The 18052-nt window shown below is 44.5% G+C and overlaps 1 protein-coding gene across 3 annotated transcripts in view; it reads right to left on the reverse strand.

Moving 5' to 3' along the window:
- Positions 1-17677, reverse strand: part of FOXN3 (forkhead box N3) — a 398278-nt gene extending 380601 nt beyond the window's left edge. For 2 of the 3 annotated variants that reach the window (XM_053224816.1, XM_027066388.2), the window contains exon 1: positions 17499-17677. The gene's annotated coding sequence lies outside the window, so the exon portion shown is untranslated. The remainder of the gene's footprint in view (positions 1-17498) is intronic. The other variant, XM_053224817.1, reaches the window with a different exon arrangement.
- Between the last annotated feature and the right edge of the window lie 375 nt (positions 17678-18052).

The raw sequence follows: 18052 nt of genomic DNA on the forward strand, positions 1-18052 counted from the left end.
ACATCTTGTATTTTGCAGCTTGACCCTTCCTGGAATTTTGATGATGCTATTCAGGATACCAGAATATTTCAGATGGCTTGATTCAAAACAATGTTTTGAATATAAACAGCCCAACATTTTTCCAAAACAGAGGCTTTATTGGCATATAAAGTAATTTGCCACATGCATTGTGCTTGTATCTGAGCAGGTGGATAATAGATTAGTTGGAGTTACTAAGACGTCAGTGTATTTTCCCATCCACAGTACAGTGCAGTAGAGAAAGAAAACTGTGCAATGAAAAGAAAACAAATGATGATTCCAACAGTTTAACTCAAGTCCATATGTCATTCTCATTTACTATAAGACCAATAGCAACAGAAAATAAAAATAGAGAACTTAAAAACATTGAGCCTAGCAACAAAGTAATGCGTTCAACTCCAGCAGAGAGTGATACTGAAGCCAATAACCCAGGGTCCCGTTCAGCTGAGATTATCTGTGACCCTGGAGAATATTCTAAAGCCACACTCCTCTGCTTGTTGATTTGCTAACTACTGGCCTAGAGAAAGGCTGGCCTCCTGAAGCAAGGCGGAAAAGCAAAGGGAAGAGAAACGAAAAGTCTCTCCTAAAGGACTTGGGGTTGCACGAAGCCTTTACCCTTCCCATCCTACAAATAAACTAGAACCTCACCACCGCCCTATCAATAACAAAGTCAACGGTAAAGGTCTTTCCCCACTCAGAGCAGTGCGTTTGCACCCTGTCACCTGACTGGCCCTGAGGCAGGGTCTTACCTCGACCCAGCTGCTCCACAGGATCTAGCACCCTTGCACAAGTATTTCCAGAATGACTGAATGAATTTTAATAACAACCCAGAGGGCACCAAGAGGGCTGATGTCAAGACATTTCAGAATAGATTCTGAGATAGATAAAAATGATCTCCCCATGGAGGGGTGCCTGAGCGGCTTCACTTGGTTAAGCATCCAACTCTTGATCTCGGCTCAGGTCATGAATCCTGCGTGGGGCTCCACACTGGGCATGAAGCCTGCTTGGGATTTTCTGTCTCCCTCTCCCTCAGTCCCTCCCCAGCTCGTGCGCATGCTCTTTCTCTCTTTCCCTCTCCCTCTCAAAAAAGAAAGAAAGAAAATGATCCCCCCATGGACGTGCCACTGTTGTGTGTAATGTCCTCTCCAAACTTCAGGGGATTGGGGTTTTTTTCCCTCCAAATTATTACTTTGATAAATTTCAAATCTAAGGAGAAAACGTGAAGGCACAACGTCATAAATAAATTGAAGATCACAACACCGCACCCCTAAATATGTTTGCAGTCATCTCCTTAGAGCAAGAACATTCTCCTTTCATTCAGAGGTTTGATTTCCATAAAGCCTACCGTGTGTCCAAAACTGAGTGATAGGGGGCATTTTCAAACGTTCGGCACAAAATTCACACCTCGAGGAAGTTATTATATAGTTGGGGGTTTAAGCTGTTCGAACACGAAATGATTCAGAATAATTAAATTCTAAACTTGGTGGCACCGATTCTAAGTGAAAAAGGAGCTCAGAGAAGTGAGAAACAGGTGGGGCCAAAGTTTCAGAAAGGAAATGCATAGCAGAGACAGACTGGCTGTTTATTACACCTGTTCTTCTCCTAGGCATACATCCAGAATACCTTTCCCAGCAGCCCTCCTTACAGGCAGGTGTGACAATTTTACCAAGTATTAGCTAATAACCGGGAAAGGAAGTGGAATGTGCCCCATCTAGGATGGTTAGTAAAAACCTGTCACTCCTGAGTGTCTACGTTCTTTCCTTTTTTTGCCAGTGGGATCCAAACAAGTGCAATGACCTTGGGAGCCATTGGTTGAAAATGGCAGAGCCAGGGAGCCTGGGTGGCTCAGTCGGTTAAGCATCCAATTTCGGCTCAGGTCATGATCTCACGGTCTGTGAGTTGGAGCCCCGCATCAGGCTCTGTGCTGACAGCTCAGAGCCTGGAGCCTGCTTCGGATTCTGTGTCTCCTTCTCTCTCTGCCCCTCCCCTGCTCTCGCTGTCTCTCTCTCTCTCTCTTTGAGACGAATAAACATAAAAAAAAACCACACACACATTTTTTTAGAAAATGGCAGAGCCACAGAATGAAAAGTACCCGGTTCCCCAAATCACCACCTGAATGAGAGCCATTCTCTAGTCAGGGCACCCACTTTGGATATGTAAGGAATAAACTTCTATTGTTTCGATTCACTGCACTGTTGGGTTTATTGAAGCAGCTAGTATTACCTCAATTAATACCAGTTAGGGCTTAAAATATGTGTACAAGGGGTAATGTTTTGAAAATTCTGATTGTGTTTTTTCTCTATGGCTTTATGCACACATGATCCTCACTCTCACTGCCCACAGGCATTCATACGTTCAGGGACTACTAAAGAAGGAACACAAAGAGAAAGAAGAATGGGAATTCCTTTTCTGGCACTATGGCAAAGAAAAGATATCTATCCAATCCTCGGAAAACAACTAAAAATGCTGGACAAAATACTTCCCCCAAATAGTTTGACATGTATCTATGAACCAACAAGAAAATGAGACGTACTCAGAGCATTACACATACATCGGCTTCCACCTTGAAGGCATGTAACGACCTGGAGAAACTGAGCTTCGGTTTTTACGATACAGCAGGGCACAGGGGACGGCAAACAAAACGGGCAGCACTGACAAAGCCAGGACCCACCAAGGTACAAGGAAAGGATACTAGGAGGTGCTCTGCTAAATGAAGATAGGACTCCAAAAGGCTACCAGAATTGCCTGCCTCCAAAATTAGTGTCGAGTAGAGGAGAGACAGTCTTTAATGAAAATTTGCAATCACAAGACAGCCCTCGCAGGGGTTTTGAGTAGGAACTGATTATGTGATTGAACCCCCAAACCTCAAGTGGAGAAATTTTAAGTCCTTGCTTTCCCAGGTCGTTTATGATCCCAGGCATCTGGCAGAAACAAATGCAGAATCTAGAGAATTCACCTCAATACAAACCTGAAGAATTCTCCCTGATGAAGTCTCGAAACAAACAAACAAACAAACAAAAAAAAACAGGTCACAGTCAAATAAGACAAAACTCGCAAACACGCATGCGTAAGGAAAGAGCATCATGGACAACAGCTAACAGAAACGAGAGATGGTAGAATGGGAGCCAGAGACTCCAAATTTTAAAATTGTCAGACACACAATATACAATAAATGTCGAAATCATAAAAGGAACAAGTATATAAGGTGCAAGTAAGGTCAGACAGACTGGATAGAGGACACTGACAAAGACTGAAAGCATGAAAAGACACCATAAAGAGAGGGGGCACCTGGCTGGCTCAGTCGGGTAAGCATCTAACTCTTGATTTTGGCTCAGGTCGTGATCTCACAGTTGTGAGGCTGAGCCCCTTATCAGGCTCTGCACTGAGCACGGACCCTACTTGGGATTCTCTCTCTCCCTCTTTCTGTGCTTCCACCCCCACCCCCCCCCCCCCCCCCGCACTCGCTCACACTCTCTCTTTCTCGCTCTCAAAACAAATCAACTTAGGAAAAGATATGATATACAGAGACAGAAAACATGAAAAAGAGGTCAAAACAGAGAAGACAAAGAACAAAAGTCTAAGATAAACCTAATGTGAAATCCAGACGTATAGAGCACAGAGCAGAGATGATATTCTGAGAATCTTTCAGAACTGATGAAAAAATTCAATCCACAAATTCACAAAACCCCAAAATATCCCATGCAAAATAAATACAAAAGAAAGAAATGCACATCTAGATACTTTATAATAAAACTGCAGAATACCCAAGACAAAAGAGTATCTTCAAAGCAGCCATAAAGTACTACTGAATAAAGAATACCTTCAATGACAAGTGGCCATTAGAATTAGAATTGACTTCTCAGCAGAGGAAAACAGAAAATAATGGACCATCTTTAGTGTGTTGACAGAAAAATAACTAGAATTGTATATCTAGCAAAAATATATTTTATACCTCACAAAACTATAGAAAAAAACCCAGAATTTTCCAACAAATGATACTGAAATAGTTTTCCCTCAACTGATCCCCAGTCGATGAAATCTAAGAAGAGAAGTGATCCAGCGGAGTAGGGCTGGGGTAAAGGAAGGAATTCTAAGCAAGGAGGAGTAAATATGTGGGTAAATCTGAACAAAAAGTTCTATTTTAAAATGATAATGGTAATGTCCAAAATGTACGGTTAACAAAACAGAAGATACAACTAAAACACTGAGCAAAAATGGGACGTAATTTGGGGAAATAGGGGTCATTGACTGGAGTTAAGTGGTCCAAGATCCTTGCATTATTTGGGAGGGGAGAAAAGATACGAGTTACTTTTAGACGTTGATAAGTATACATGCTAAAACTTCCAGAGAGCCACGAAAAGAATAATAAAGGAATATAAAACTTCTAAACTACTATGGAAGAATATATAAGATAAGAAAAGAAAGGTCATCAATTCAAAAGAAGGCAAGAAATAAAAGAAAGAGAAACTTGGAAGAGGCGGGACAAACGGAAAGGATAAAATAACATGAAGGAATAAATACATATGTAATTACAATAAACATAAACAGATTACAAATTTCAGTTAAAAGATATTTAACAGACTGCCTGAAAACAAGAGCCACCTATATGTCATATGTAAAAGATACATCCAAAATACTAGGATAAAAAGAGTTTGAAAAAAACAAAGTATGGAAAAACAGGAAGCAAAAACTAATAAAGAGGAAGCTAATCATGTCTCATGGTTGTCTAGAGCTGTTGCATGAACATGAGACAAAATATGCTTTAAGACAAAAAGCACCGTAAGTGTTAAAGTGCATTCCTTCATCATAATAAAAGATTCAATTCTCCAAGATGACACAGAAATTCTAAATGTATCACCAAATAAGGTAACTTCAAAATATATCAAGAAAAATTATAATGTACTCCCTTAGTGAGAAATTTTAATACACTTCTCTCAATTAAAAATAGATCAGCAAAGTATCAATAAAAATAGTAAAGATTTTAAAACTCGATTAACACGCTTGACTTACGTTCCATAACTGGCATCATAAGACTGTATTCTATGACCAAAAAAATGCAATTGTTAGAAATCAATAATGAAAAGATAACTCGAAAGACACCTTAAGTTTGAAAATTGAAACCAAACACTTATAAATAATGCAGAGAACAAAGAAAAAATCAGAATCAATTTAGAAGTTATTTAGAACTGAACAAGAGTGAAAATTCTACATACTAAAACTCTGGAGATACCACTGACTCAGTGTTTAGAAGGTCACTTATAGCTTGTATTTTTGTATTAGAAAAGAAAACTTCTGGGGCACCTGGGTGACTCGGTTGAGCATTCAACTCTTTTTTTTTTTAAGTTAATTTATTTATTTTGAGAGAGACAGAGTCTGGGGAGGGGCAGAGAGAGAGAGAAGAGGAGAATCCCAAGCAGACTCCAGGCACATAGTCAGTGCGCAAAGCCCAACGTGGGGCTCAAACCCACGAAACCGTGAGATCATGATGGAGCCGAAATCAAGAGTCAGACGACGCTTAACCGACTGAGTCACCCAGATGCCACTAGCGTCAGACTCTTGATTTCGGTTCAGGTCAGGATCTCACAATTCATGAGATTGACCCCCACGTTGGGCTTCATGCTGAAAGCATGGAGCTTGCTTGGGATTCTCTCTTTCCCTTGCTCTCTGCCCCTCTAATTCTCTCTCTCAAAATAAATAATCATTTAAGAAAGAAAGGAAGGAAGGAAGGAAGGAAGGAAGGAAGGAAGGAAGGAAGGAAGGAAGAAAGAAAGAAAGAAAGAAAGAAAGAAAGAAAGAAAGAAAGAAAGAAAGAAAGAAAGAAAGAAGAAACAAAGAAAGAAAACTTCAGAGGGTCATGGCTGGCTTAGTTGGAAGAGTGCCCGACTCTTGAGCTTGGGGTCATGAGTTCGAGCCCCACATTGGGTGTAGAGATTACTTCAAAATAAAATCTTTAGGGGCACCTGGATGGCTCAGTTGGTTGAGCATCTGACTTCAGCTCAGGTCATGATCTCACAGTTACTGGGTTCAAGCCCCGCATCGGGCTGTGTGCTGACAGCTCAGAGCCTGGAGCCTGCTTCGGATTCTGTGTCTCCCTCTCTCTCTGACCCTCCCCCGTTCATGCTCTGTCTCTGTCTCAAAAATAAATAAACATTAAAAAAAAATAACCAAAACAATTTAAATAATAATGAGCTATTTCCACGCGTATTACATTGGCAAAACTTTTAAATATTAAATACCACGAGAACACGAAACAATAGAAAATCGTATTCACTCCTGGTGGGAGTATAAATGAGCACAGGCACTTTTGAAACCAATTCGCATTAAGATGCTTATACCCTATGAGACCAAAAATTCCATACCTAGCCAGTTACCATAATGCAGAGGCTTTTCATTTTTTTGTTCCTGTTCATAATAAGAAACATATTTTAAACTATGACACAGTACGTACACGCACATACACATATCTATGCTTCCATTTATATGAAAGCATTGCAAAGGTAAACTACACACAGTTTGGGGATTAAAAAATATATATGTGATAAAACTATAAAGAAAAACAAGGACACAAACCAGACAGAAACCCCACGCATCTACTCACATCCCAGAAGCTAGAGTTTTGTCATTCTTAGCTGCAAGGGAGTCTTGGAAATGTGGTCATTAGCTGACCCCAGCTGAAACTTGCACAGAATGGACACAGATGGGAAACTAGTAGACTCCGCCAGAGGCAGAAATTCCACAGCCTCGAGAGTCCGGCTTTGTCCCGGGACAGGATTTTCTGCCATTTACTAGGAGTCTGGAGGAACCAGCTCAAAGAATCTAACTGAAGACAGTGGAAGATGCTTTGTGACCCATTAGGGAGTGGGAAATCGCTAAGCTCCCTGCCTTGGATGGTGGAAGGATGAGCGGAAGAGGGAACACTGAAGAAGAGTCCACCCCTTTCTGAGTCCAGATAATTACGGGAAAGAAACAGGAGAGAAAAGAGGACAGTGGAGTGGTTCCTGTTCGCCCTGACCTACTACTCCTGGGTGATTCTGCCTCCTGAATAGAGAAGGTAATGCTGAGTGTAGACAGATGTCCTTTGAGTGTGGAGGGATGTCCTTGTGCCGTCTTCCTGCACCATTTTGGAGCCCCGAGAAGAGGTGGCCCCACATCTCCCAGCACACGTGGCACACAGCTCGTGGCACACAGCTTCATCAGCCCAGCGTGACGGCGTGCCCAAGCAGAGGGAGCTGTCAGGTGAGGGGCTAGAGGAGGGGAGGAGGAGGGGGGAGAGGAGGAGATTGAGCCCAGAGCCAGGCACTTGGCTGCAGTCAGCTGTATCCGGAGGAGCGGATCCCTTGCAAAGACCACCAGGCCAGTCGGCTGAGGGACAGTGTGGCTAAGACTCAGAGTTTGCTAATTAGGAGCCAAAGCGGGACTAAGCCAGCAGAGAGCGTCACAGTGAGGTTTGTTCAGTTCAATTCAATTCAATAGAATGGAAGAGATCAGAGTGCTTAGAGTGTAGCAAGAAGAGTAGTATCTTTTGGGGGAGCCCAGGTGGCTCAGTGGGTTAAGCGTCCCACTCTTGGTTTCGGCTCAGGTCACGATCTCACGGTTCACGAGCCTGAGCCCTGCCTTGGGCTCTGCACTGACAGCACAGAGCCTGCTTGGGATCCTCTCTTTCCATCGCTCTCTGCCCCTCCCCCACCCATGTGGTCTCTCTCTCTCTCTCTCTCAAAATAAGTAAATAAACTTTGTAAAAAAAAAAAAAACCAATAATGATGTCTTCTGTATGGTCCATCCATTCATACAATGTCCGTATGTGCTTACTAGGACCTCCTGACAATGTATCTGTACGTTACTGTGGGTCTTTGACAACTACTGGATTAGACTCCATGTAAGAGCCGTCACAGACTTCGACTGCTCGTATTAAACAAGCGGCACCAGTGGGCAAGAGACCCAGCCCCCGAGAGCAGAGGTCACTCCACCAAAGGAGGCTGAATCTGCTCGTCCTCAGTAAGAAATACAAGGGAAGAATGTGCCTGACACTCCTTCCCACACAAACCATCACGGGCAAAGGAGGCGAAACCACCCCAGCGAATGGGCACTGTTCTCCTAGAAAGACTGAGAATTACCGTAAGGGACTGTTTGGATTACCTGACCGAACTGAAGTTTAATTTTTTTTTTAATGTTTATTTTTGAGAGAGAGAGACAGAGGGAGGGAGAGAGAGAGAGAGAGAGAGAGAGAGAGAGAGAGCAAGTACGGTAGGGGCAGAGAGAGAGGGAGACACAGAATCCGAAGGAGGCTCCAGGCTCCGAGCTGTCAGCACAGAGCCCGACGCGGGGCTCGAACCCACGAACTGCAGGGTCATGACCCGAGCCAAAGTCGGACACCTAAACGACTGAGCCACCCAGGTGCCCCAGTCAGATTTTAAATAGATAGGATCTAAAGTTATTATTCTTCTTCCTAGCAATCCATGGGTGTGCACTGGGGAAGATGGTTTGCTGTAGAAAAAAAAAAATGAATAAGTTGCATTTTCTCCGTACACTGGAGTTGCAGAAGGGGTGAAATCGGCATCTTTCCCACACGTGAAGGGAGGAAGAAGAAGGTTGTGATCAGGGGATCAGAGGAACTAGGAGCAATATAAACAAAGGCAGAGGAGTTGGAGGGGAAAGCAAGTTCAGGGATGAATCAACCCGGACCGGCTCCGGAGGCAATCCCCAAGCACTGATGGATAGGACAAGATGACAGAAGGTCTGGACAGACAGAGGAAGACAGACGTGGCAAGGGGAGCAACAGAACATCACCACAGCTTCTTAGGAGAGGAGGGACACAACAACAATAACAACACAACAATAAAAGAGTTACGATAAATTGCAACTACGTGCCAGGCTCTCTGCCAAGTGCTCCTCAGGGACTCTGTGATTAACTTTCACAGTAATGCTTTCAGGATTTCCACATTACTGAGTCTTATTTCCATATCACTGGGTCTTAGGTCAAGGTCACACATGGCTCTAAGTGGCCAAGGCACTTGCAGAGTGTTTTAGGGACAGAAGTCTTCAGGAGTCCAGAGGAAGGACAGGGACCGGGAGGGACAGAGCCCCCTCCAGGTTACCTGCAGTCTCCCTGAGATGAATCTCCGGAGGATTTCGAAGAAAGCAGCCAGGAGCTCTGGTGATAAATGAGATACATGGATGTAAAACAAGCAGGTGTCCAAGTGTGCTGACCTGGGAGACAGGATAATGGTGGTAACAGAGGAAAACAACAACGAAATGAATGTCCGGGTTGAAAATTTCTTCCCGCAAGCTCAGACTCAGAGCTTAGGCTCTGTCTCTTGTTCCCACTTGTTTGGACTGAAAAACACTCCCAGGATCTTCCTTCATCTTAGAGTCCAGAGGATTTTAAAAACGATTGTTCTTGGGGCGCCTGGGTGGCTCAGTCGGTTGAGGGTCCAACTTCGGCTCAGGTCATGATCTCACAGTTCGTGGGTTCGAGCCCCGCGTCGGGCTCTGGGCTGACGGCTCAGAGCCTGGAGCCTGCTTCGGATTCTGTGTCTCCTTCTCTCTCTGCCCCTCCCCCACTCATGCTTTGTCTCACTCTGTTTCTCAAAAATAAATAAATGTAAAAAAAAAAATTTTTTTTTAATGATTATTCTTCTACGACGTCCACATGCCCGACCCTGTGGAAAGAGCTAAGGAGCAGAGTGGTGTGGGAGCTGCTGGGGCCCTGGCCATTTCCCTGCCGGGGCTTACACCCTAGTGCAACCCCAGCCCAGCATCGGACCATTGCCAACCAAGGGCGTCAACAAGTCCCTGTGAACCTTCTCTGGCTGAAGCCTGCTCTGCCAGCTTTGCAAGCAGCAGAGGTCCGGGCTTAGACGGGGGAAGTCCAACTGACCCCACTCCCCTTGGTCTGTACCAGCCCATGCGGGGTTTGCATAGCTGAGGGGAAGGGGAGCCCCAGGAAGGAGATACCAGACATCCTGCTAAGCTGACAACGTCAGCCCCCTGGTTTTTACTCCAAAAATAAAGGAAATGTCATTGTATTTGCACCTCGCAGTCTGTTGGACAGCTCGTCTGAATTACAAAAGTGAATGTTGGCTGGGAAATCTGTTTCTGTGGATGCCACGACAGAAAAGACTAAGTGAAATATTTGGGTAATTCAGGAATGCCCTCTCCCTGTGGTGAGAGCTTTTCACTGACCAAGTAGGTGAATGTGCTCAGGGGGAGATGAAGGAAAACTCAAAAGAGGAAGACGAATGAAGGAAGGTGATCTCTGACAAGGGAACGAAAAAGTCCCTCTCGTCCCTGAAGGTCAGATGTGGGAACACAGAACCTCAAGAAGCAAAACGCTATTTCTTGCCAAAATCACATCAAATATTCCCTACCCCGCCCTGCGGTGTTTTCCCAGGAGGAGATTCCATTTCAAGCATGGAAGGGGCAGTCATCCACCCTGCAACAGAGAGAGCCGGAACAGTTGTGAGGTAGCTGGTGGGGTGGAAAAAATGCCTGGAATTTGGGGGTCAGGAGAGCTAATTGGCTACCAAAGAGTATGAGGCCCTAGGAACACAGGGCCTCAGTTTCCTCATCTGTAAAATGGGGCATTAATATATATTTGTCATTACTTAGCAGTAATAGTCATAGCAGTAGTATATTAATACTAGGTTAATAGGAATTAATTAAAGTCATGTAGGGGAGGTACCTTTAAAAAATTTTTTTTAATGTTTATTTTTGAGAGAAATAAAGACAGAGCGTGAACAGGGGAGGAGCAGAGAAACAGGGAGACACAGAATCAGAAGCAGGCTCCAGGCTCCAAGCATAGGGCCTGACGCGGGGCTCGAACTCACGGACCGCAAGATCGTGACCTGGGCCGTAAGTCGGACGCTCAACCGACTGAGCCACCCAGGCGCCCTGGGGAGGTACCTTTTAAACGAAAGCCTCTTACTAGTGTGATACAATTTTTCTGTTACCCAACATTGCCTAACTTACCCAGAGAAACTTATTTCTTTTTCAAGAGACCATTATAAATGCCAAATCTAGGGGCGCCTGGGTGGCTCGGTGGGTTGAGAGTCCAACTTCAGCTCAGGTCATGATCTCACGGTCCGTGAGTTTGAGCCCCGCATCGGCCTCTGTGCTGACAGCTCAGAGCCTGGAGCCTGCTTCTGCTTCTGTGTCTCCCTCTCTCTCTCTCTCTCTGCCCAGCCCCAGCTCACACACTCTGTGTGTGTGTGTGTGTGTGTGTGTGTGTGTGTGTCAAAAATAAGCATTAAAAAAATGTTTAAAGAAGTGCTAAGTCTAGTCCCACGAGACGATATGACTACCTTAATTTAGAGATTTGTATTAACTAGTCATTAAATGGTAATTGTTTTAAAGGCTGCAACAATGTTAAGTTTGTCGAATCAGAAAATGTCAAAATGTACAAAAGATATCTGAGATTATCTAAAATCTAACCTCGTATAACATACAAAAACCCCCTCTTCAAGGAAGACTTGAAGACTTGCTTATCCGAATCTTAAGAAGTGACATCCGCAAAGGTACCCTGCCCACAGCACCCCGCATAACATTTGAAGTCCTCCCTCAGCACCTTCCGCCAGGTCCCCAGGTCCGGTAACTGGGATGCGTCCTTGAGATCAAAAAGGGAAGTCCCCAAGAACATGGAGTTTAAACGCTCACTCAAGAGGAATCACTGGTCTATTTTCATGAAGATGCCTTGGGACAGTTCCATTGGTTTTCTGCATACACACTCATTCTTTGAAATGCAGTGGGAAGAGGAGTAAGATAGCTTTAAACAGCCTAAACATGGAAAGCTTTCTTCTACATAATTCAACAAATAAAAGTTAACCACAATCATTTTTCTCTCCATCCACTACCACAGCCAACTATTTTGTGCTCATATTAGTTTCATCTTTGTGGAAGAAATGTTTTCTTAAAAAAAAAAGGTTCCCAGGGAACCTGGCTGGCTCAGTGGGTAGAGCATGTGACACTTGATCTCAGGGTCATGAGTTCAAGCCTCACGGTGGGTGTGGTGCCTATTTAAAAAAAAAATAGGAAAAGAAAGAAAGAAAGAAAGAAAGAAAGAAAGAAAGAAAGAGAAAGAAAGAAAGAAAGAAAGAAAGAAAGAAAGAAAGAAAGAAAGAAAGAAAGAAAGAAAGGAAAAGAAAAGAAAGAAAAAAAGAAGTTCCAGCACAAATTGTTGGAAGACCTGTGACTTCCCAGAACATTGATTATTCTAAACACCATTTCCAACTCCACCGTGGAAGTCACAAGAACACAGAGAGGGGTCCATCCTTTCTACTTCTACAGACTCCCCCACTGTGCGGTCTCCAGGACAAGATGCAGGGAGGATGGCTGTGGCCCCACGACGCACTGCAGTTTGCCTGAAATGTCCACGGAGTTCGCCTCATTTCCGAAACTGTGCGTGTGCGAATCAAGGGGTCTTGAAGAGCACGGGTGGAACTGAAGGGGGCTCATTTCTCTGCCCACCACCCCTAGAAACCTTAATACTCATAGCTCTGGGATGTATGAGAGGAAAACCAAGCCCACCCCCAACACTGCTGTTTCAGTAAATCGCACGGTCGCAGAGATAATGCGAATCTATTTGATGAGATTCAAATATCATCTGTGCGTTATCATTTTACTCAACACTCAAAACACTACTGAGCCTGCCAAGCAGATTATATAGCTTGGCACACTTTCATTTCATGAGTGACACTTAATATGAAATAATTTTCACTGACAAATAGAATAACAGCGATATAACAGATCCCGAGGTGGGAACAGAATAAATCCATGCATTCCAGTACAGTCAAAACCACGTGTTATCAAATGCCTCTGTGCAACGTTCCCATAACTTATAAGGAAAGGGAGGCCCTGGTGTGTAATTAACCCCTAAAAAACATCCTTTCTCCTTTCCTTATTAATAGACTGGTCCAGGGCTTTTTCCGTATTTGTGGCCCGCCGAATCTTTTGCTGTATACATGCTTGTATGACATACCTTTTTCCTACTCACTCTGAGCACAAGCGCCTCTTACACTGTCGAGGCAAAAGTTCTCTCTTCAGCTAAGAAGTTCCGGGGCTAGGCAAGCCATTCCCTTGGGCCTTCTTTAGAGAAGATTTTGGACATGTTAAAAGCAATGATTTTCAAACTGTTTCACAGAGGTACTAGGTTTCTAGGGTGAGCCCCAGGCACAACCCAGGGGAAGACATCCGAGCTCTGGGCTCCTGGCTCCTGATTCCCGCCCCCTCCCCACCCCACCCCCCACCCCCGACTCCCAAGCAGCTCTGTTTCTGTTAGGCTCTTGTATCAGGGTCTTGCGTGAGATTCCATTTGGTGCTAAATATAAAACAAAAAATGATGTCTTCAAAAAATGTGTGAAAACCGTTGCAACAAATCACTTTCTCCCTCAGATGCTCTTACCAGCCCTCCCTAGGGCTGTTTCCTTCAAATGCAGGTTTATGTACTTACTTCTTTCCCTTTAAAGACCCTTGTTTCCTCTTCCAGAATTTGAAACATGCATAAATTAAAACAAATCAAATATACTTCTTTACAATATCCAAAACGTAATCTAGAGTTTTACACAAGAAATCTCTTCGAGGTTAAGATTTGTTTTTCTCACATGGATTGCACCCCCTTCCCAATTTCGGACCCTCCCCCTACACCAATCTTTTGCCATCAGCGAAGCAGGCATATACCTGACATGCAGTCTTTATGAATTTTCTTCTTATAAACAAAGAAAAGAATGAAGCCGCCACTCTCCCTTTAGCGCTCCGTGAAACTGACATTTGGTTGGTATTCTGGACTAATTATTAGAAATTTGGCACAGCTATCAAAAAAGGCCAGCTTCAGTGAGTATGTGTATATCTGACAACTGAACATGAATTAGGATATTATTGAACATCTTGTTCATTTGTATTGGTAAAATAAGTTGTACACAGTAGCATAATGACCAATTTTCCACTACCAACGTCAAAAATAAATCAACAGAAATGCCAAAGATTTGCAGTCTCTTTAGAAATCCTGAGCCAACTATTTGACAGACAATGGAGAAGGCAGGCAGATTCTAGAAGACCAACAATTCCCATTCATTTCCTACGGTTTGTAAAAACAACCAACCGACTTGCTTCCTGCCAAGGACCATACTTACAGATAAGAAAGCTCCCTGCAGGAAATCCTTTGCTAAAGGAGAGCGTCGTGCCATTAAATGCAACCCTTGTCACCAAATCCCAACCAGTGAAGTGTTTGACAACATGGGATCATGAAATATACGCTGATTCACTCCAACAGGTGATTGCTACATTGTTCTTTTGCTTCTAAAGTCTATATATCCTATGTCAGAGACTCAGGATATCGTACAAACATTAAAATACAGCTGGGATTTTGTCCACCGCCTCTCTCCCCCCATGCAATTAGGTGATAAAAACAAGGAAAATTTGCTGCTTTTTAAAAAGATCAAGGTGTTCATTAAATAAGATCCAAAGCTGACCATTTTCAATTAAAAGAAGACAATGCTATAAATCATGATTGGACCGAAGATATTACTAAACGCGTACCAAGAATTTAGAATTTAAAGACTACCACTGACAAGATGAGAGACATGTCAGAAACGCACTGGTATTATATTTACAAGTTTCCACGTTGGTCGCCAGAGTCAAAATTGAGGAGAGGGCCTCCTTGGTTATTTTTCACTCCGCAAAGTGAAAAGGGCGGGGGGGGGGGGGGGGCAAACTTTGCTCCCTTCTCGACCCTCGTCGTTGAAACCAGGAGCAAGACAATGACAATATTCGCAACTCTGATTTTGAGAACCTCTCAATTACCCTGCAAACTACAACAGTCTGCTCATCTACAAAAGAAGAGGAAACTTTTCGGGAGTTCATCAAATGCTAATTGCAGTTTTGAAAGAGTTTATTTCTATTCAGGAGTTTTCCTCTCCCAGCTCAGCTATTGAGAACACCCTCCCCTGTACTTCCCAAAGCACCAGACACAGTCTTTATTTATCCCTGCTCAGGCCGCCTTCGAGCAGGGTTCCAAAGTGCCAGTTGTTTGAATTTAATTGCTACAGTACGACGTTGAACCCTCTTGCAAACAGACACTCTTCATTATACCTTCCCCAAGTGCCTCTGTATCCACAGGTAACGTTCGAAGCTTTACAGCTCTAAAAAGAGCTTCGTTCTAACAGTAGACCTGCAAATCAGTTTGATTCCACAATTAAGCGCTCAAATACATTCTTCTTAGCCTTGCCTTGCACAACTCAGAGGTGGCAAACTGCTAGGTAAGCGCGTGTGCTCATCCTTGCTTTAAGGGGTTTTTTTTCCTCGCATATTTTTAAGAAAAATACAGTTATGAAATCCAGGAGACTGCATTTTTGGTTGTTGTTGTAAAATGACCTTGATTTGACAGGCATGGTCTCAGGTTTCAGCAGATGCTGTGAGAAAGCTTACAGAAGCCAACACGTTCTCCGGGCATCTGTGAGACATGCAAGTTTTTTTTTGTTTGTTTTGTTTTTAAAGTGGTGGTTATGGTAGGGTATGTGAGTGTTGGGGGGGGGGTACTAGTCTCAGTTTCCATGACAACCATGTCTCCACTCATGGGTTATTAGATACCATCCACTTCCTGTGTCTAAATTTTTAAGCCAATCAGAAAAGTGTTTATACGTTGAACAACTTCTGAGACAGTGTTTCTCTTAATTGAAGTGCTTAAAGGCTCAAAGGAAGACGTCCATGGGCCTGATGTATTTTTTTGTCCCATAGATACACAATTCCACAATATTTACTAATTCCTATTCTATTAAGGTGAGGAATGCCCCTTTTCTGGGGTGGGAAATGCATTCTCCTCGACCCAGGTGCCACAATTTCTTCTAACAGCGTGCCAGCTGATTTTGCTTATTCTCTCTTCACCGCCTTTTTCTTCCACGGTTGCAGACTTAAATTTAGTGCGTGATACGTGTGAATGCCCAGGACACTTAAGCGATCAGAGTAAATTACAGTTAAGCATCCATCTGCAGATGGTGAAATTTAAATATCCGGGTCAAAAAAACGCCCAGGAAAAATTCTCCTTAAGTTGAACAACTTTGCATTCTCCGGCTCCCGAGGAGAAATCATGGAGAATGTATTGTAAAGCGATATGTCTATACATGTAAGCTAGCAGCTGACGTCTGCAAAGAAATTTGTCACCAAAATGGCCTACTTTATCTGGAATAGGAACAACAAGGAAAAATTACACATAAAGGTGATCGCAAGCAAACTGCACGCGAAATTAAAAAGGCAATCTTGCGGGAATCTGTGCACGGAGAAGCCTCATCTGAAATTACAGCAAGATTTTCAACAAGAAGGTTTGGGGTGGCTGTTTTCCTAAGTCTCCATCTAGCTGGCCAATCAGTGTGAGAGTTGAAGTGGTTTGGAGTCATTTGTGTGGTCTTCCGCTCGGCACTCGGAGCTGCACTCCCCTCTCCTAAGGCAGAGCTGGCGATCAATGAAAAACAGGGAACAAAAGGAGTAGAACAGGATGTCTTCCTTAGCTAAGGAAAATGATTCCCTTTTTCCTCAATGAGCCAGGCGCACCCTGCCTACGACCGGCTCCACACCGGGGCTCCCCAGCAGACCAGCCCACAGGAGGCACATTTTACGTTTGCAATCATGGGTCCCAAATGCTAGCAAAACGTGTCACCTTAAGCACATCCTGTGACAGAGGGCTCCCCGAGCCCAGCCGACCGAAACTAATAAATTAAATAAATTAATAATCCCACAATTAAAGGCTGCCGAGAAAGACTGCATTTCCCTTCCCCAAATGTCATCCCAGGAGTATAAACAAAGCATGAAAAACAGTCTCTTCCAGCCTCCCGGCCAGTAATCGTGGTTTTCTCCTCAAAAACAACGTTTCTCCAAAAAGAGAAACCTTCTTGCGGTCCTCGAAGGGGACTCTCATCTGTCCATGACATATTAGGATAACCAGTTACAGTGTGTGAAAAGAGGTTTAAACTGCCCACAGAGCTGACGCTGCTCATAATTGATAGCAAAGCAGTTACGACAGCAATGCTGTAAACTCTGCCCGAGCCAAACTCCACATTGAACACGTTAGCTCCCTGAAAATAAAAGTAATGCCCGGGGAACCCACAAAAGTAAAGCCCTGGGAAGTGATTAACAGAATTACATCCATTATTTGATCATTTTTTTAAAATTATTCACTTGTCTGCTATTTTTTTTTTAATTTTTAAAAACGACGATTCACAAATGCCTGAGAAACTTTTTTTTTTTTTTTTTTTTTAAATGAACTTACTTCTGAGCCAAAACTAATGAAAATATTCAACTTGCTCTCCCTGGATCTTTCCCATCCGGGCTGCGTGCTGTAAATCAATCGGAAGCCAGGTGGCAAAATGGGGGCGGACACCTTAAAAAATCAAAGGGTGCCCCCAAAATGCAGCAGCCTGAGCAGCGAGGGCTTCTCGTGACAATGCTGAGCCAGAGCAGAGGCTCGGGAGGCAGGAAATGAGCCCCATTTTCGTTACCTTCGATCGCCGGCGCCCCCCGCTGCTTCTCGCGGCCGCATCGGGGGGCTGCGGCGGCGCTGGACTCGCCGGTGGCTCCGCCGCCGGGTCGCGCCGTCTCCCGGCCGAGCTGCAGCCGATCGCGGCCGGAACCCCGGCTCCAGCCCCGGCGCCCGCCCGGGGTCGGCGGCGCGGCTCCCACCCGGGGCCCGGAGCCCCGCTGGGTCCTAGTGCGCGCCGCGCGCCCGCCCGCCAGCCAGCCCGCGGCCCGGTCTGCAGCCGGCACGTACGGCGGGCCGCTCGTGAGCGCCGGGAGTCCCCGCAAAACAGACAAACCCGTCGGCCCCTTTCAAAACCGGACGCCGTGCGTGCGGGTGAACCGGCGCCTGGTGTCACATCGTAGCAGAAGATGTGAAAAGGAGCACATAGGCTCCACTGAACTCCCCGAAGGCGGAGGTTGGTGGCCGCAGCCCTAGTGCGAAGCGCAGGGCAGTAACTGGTTTCCGGAGGGTTGCCCGATGCACTTGTGCAGCTTCCCAGCGCGGGGATCAACAAAGACAGATTTCAAAAATCTA

Source organism: Acinonyx jubatus, chromosome B3 (genome assembly GCF_027475565.1).
Source record: "Acinonyx jubatus isolate Ajub_Pintada_27869175 chromosome B3, VMU_Ajub_asm_v1.0, whole genome shotgun sequence".
Classification (NCBI taxonomy): Eukaryota; Metazoa; Chordata; class Mammalia; order Carnivora; family Felidae; genus Acinonyx; species Acinonyx jubatus.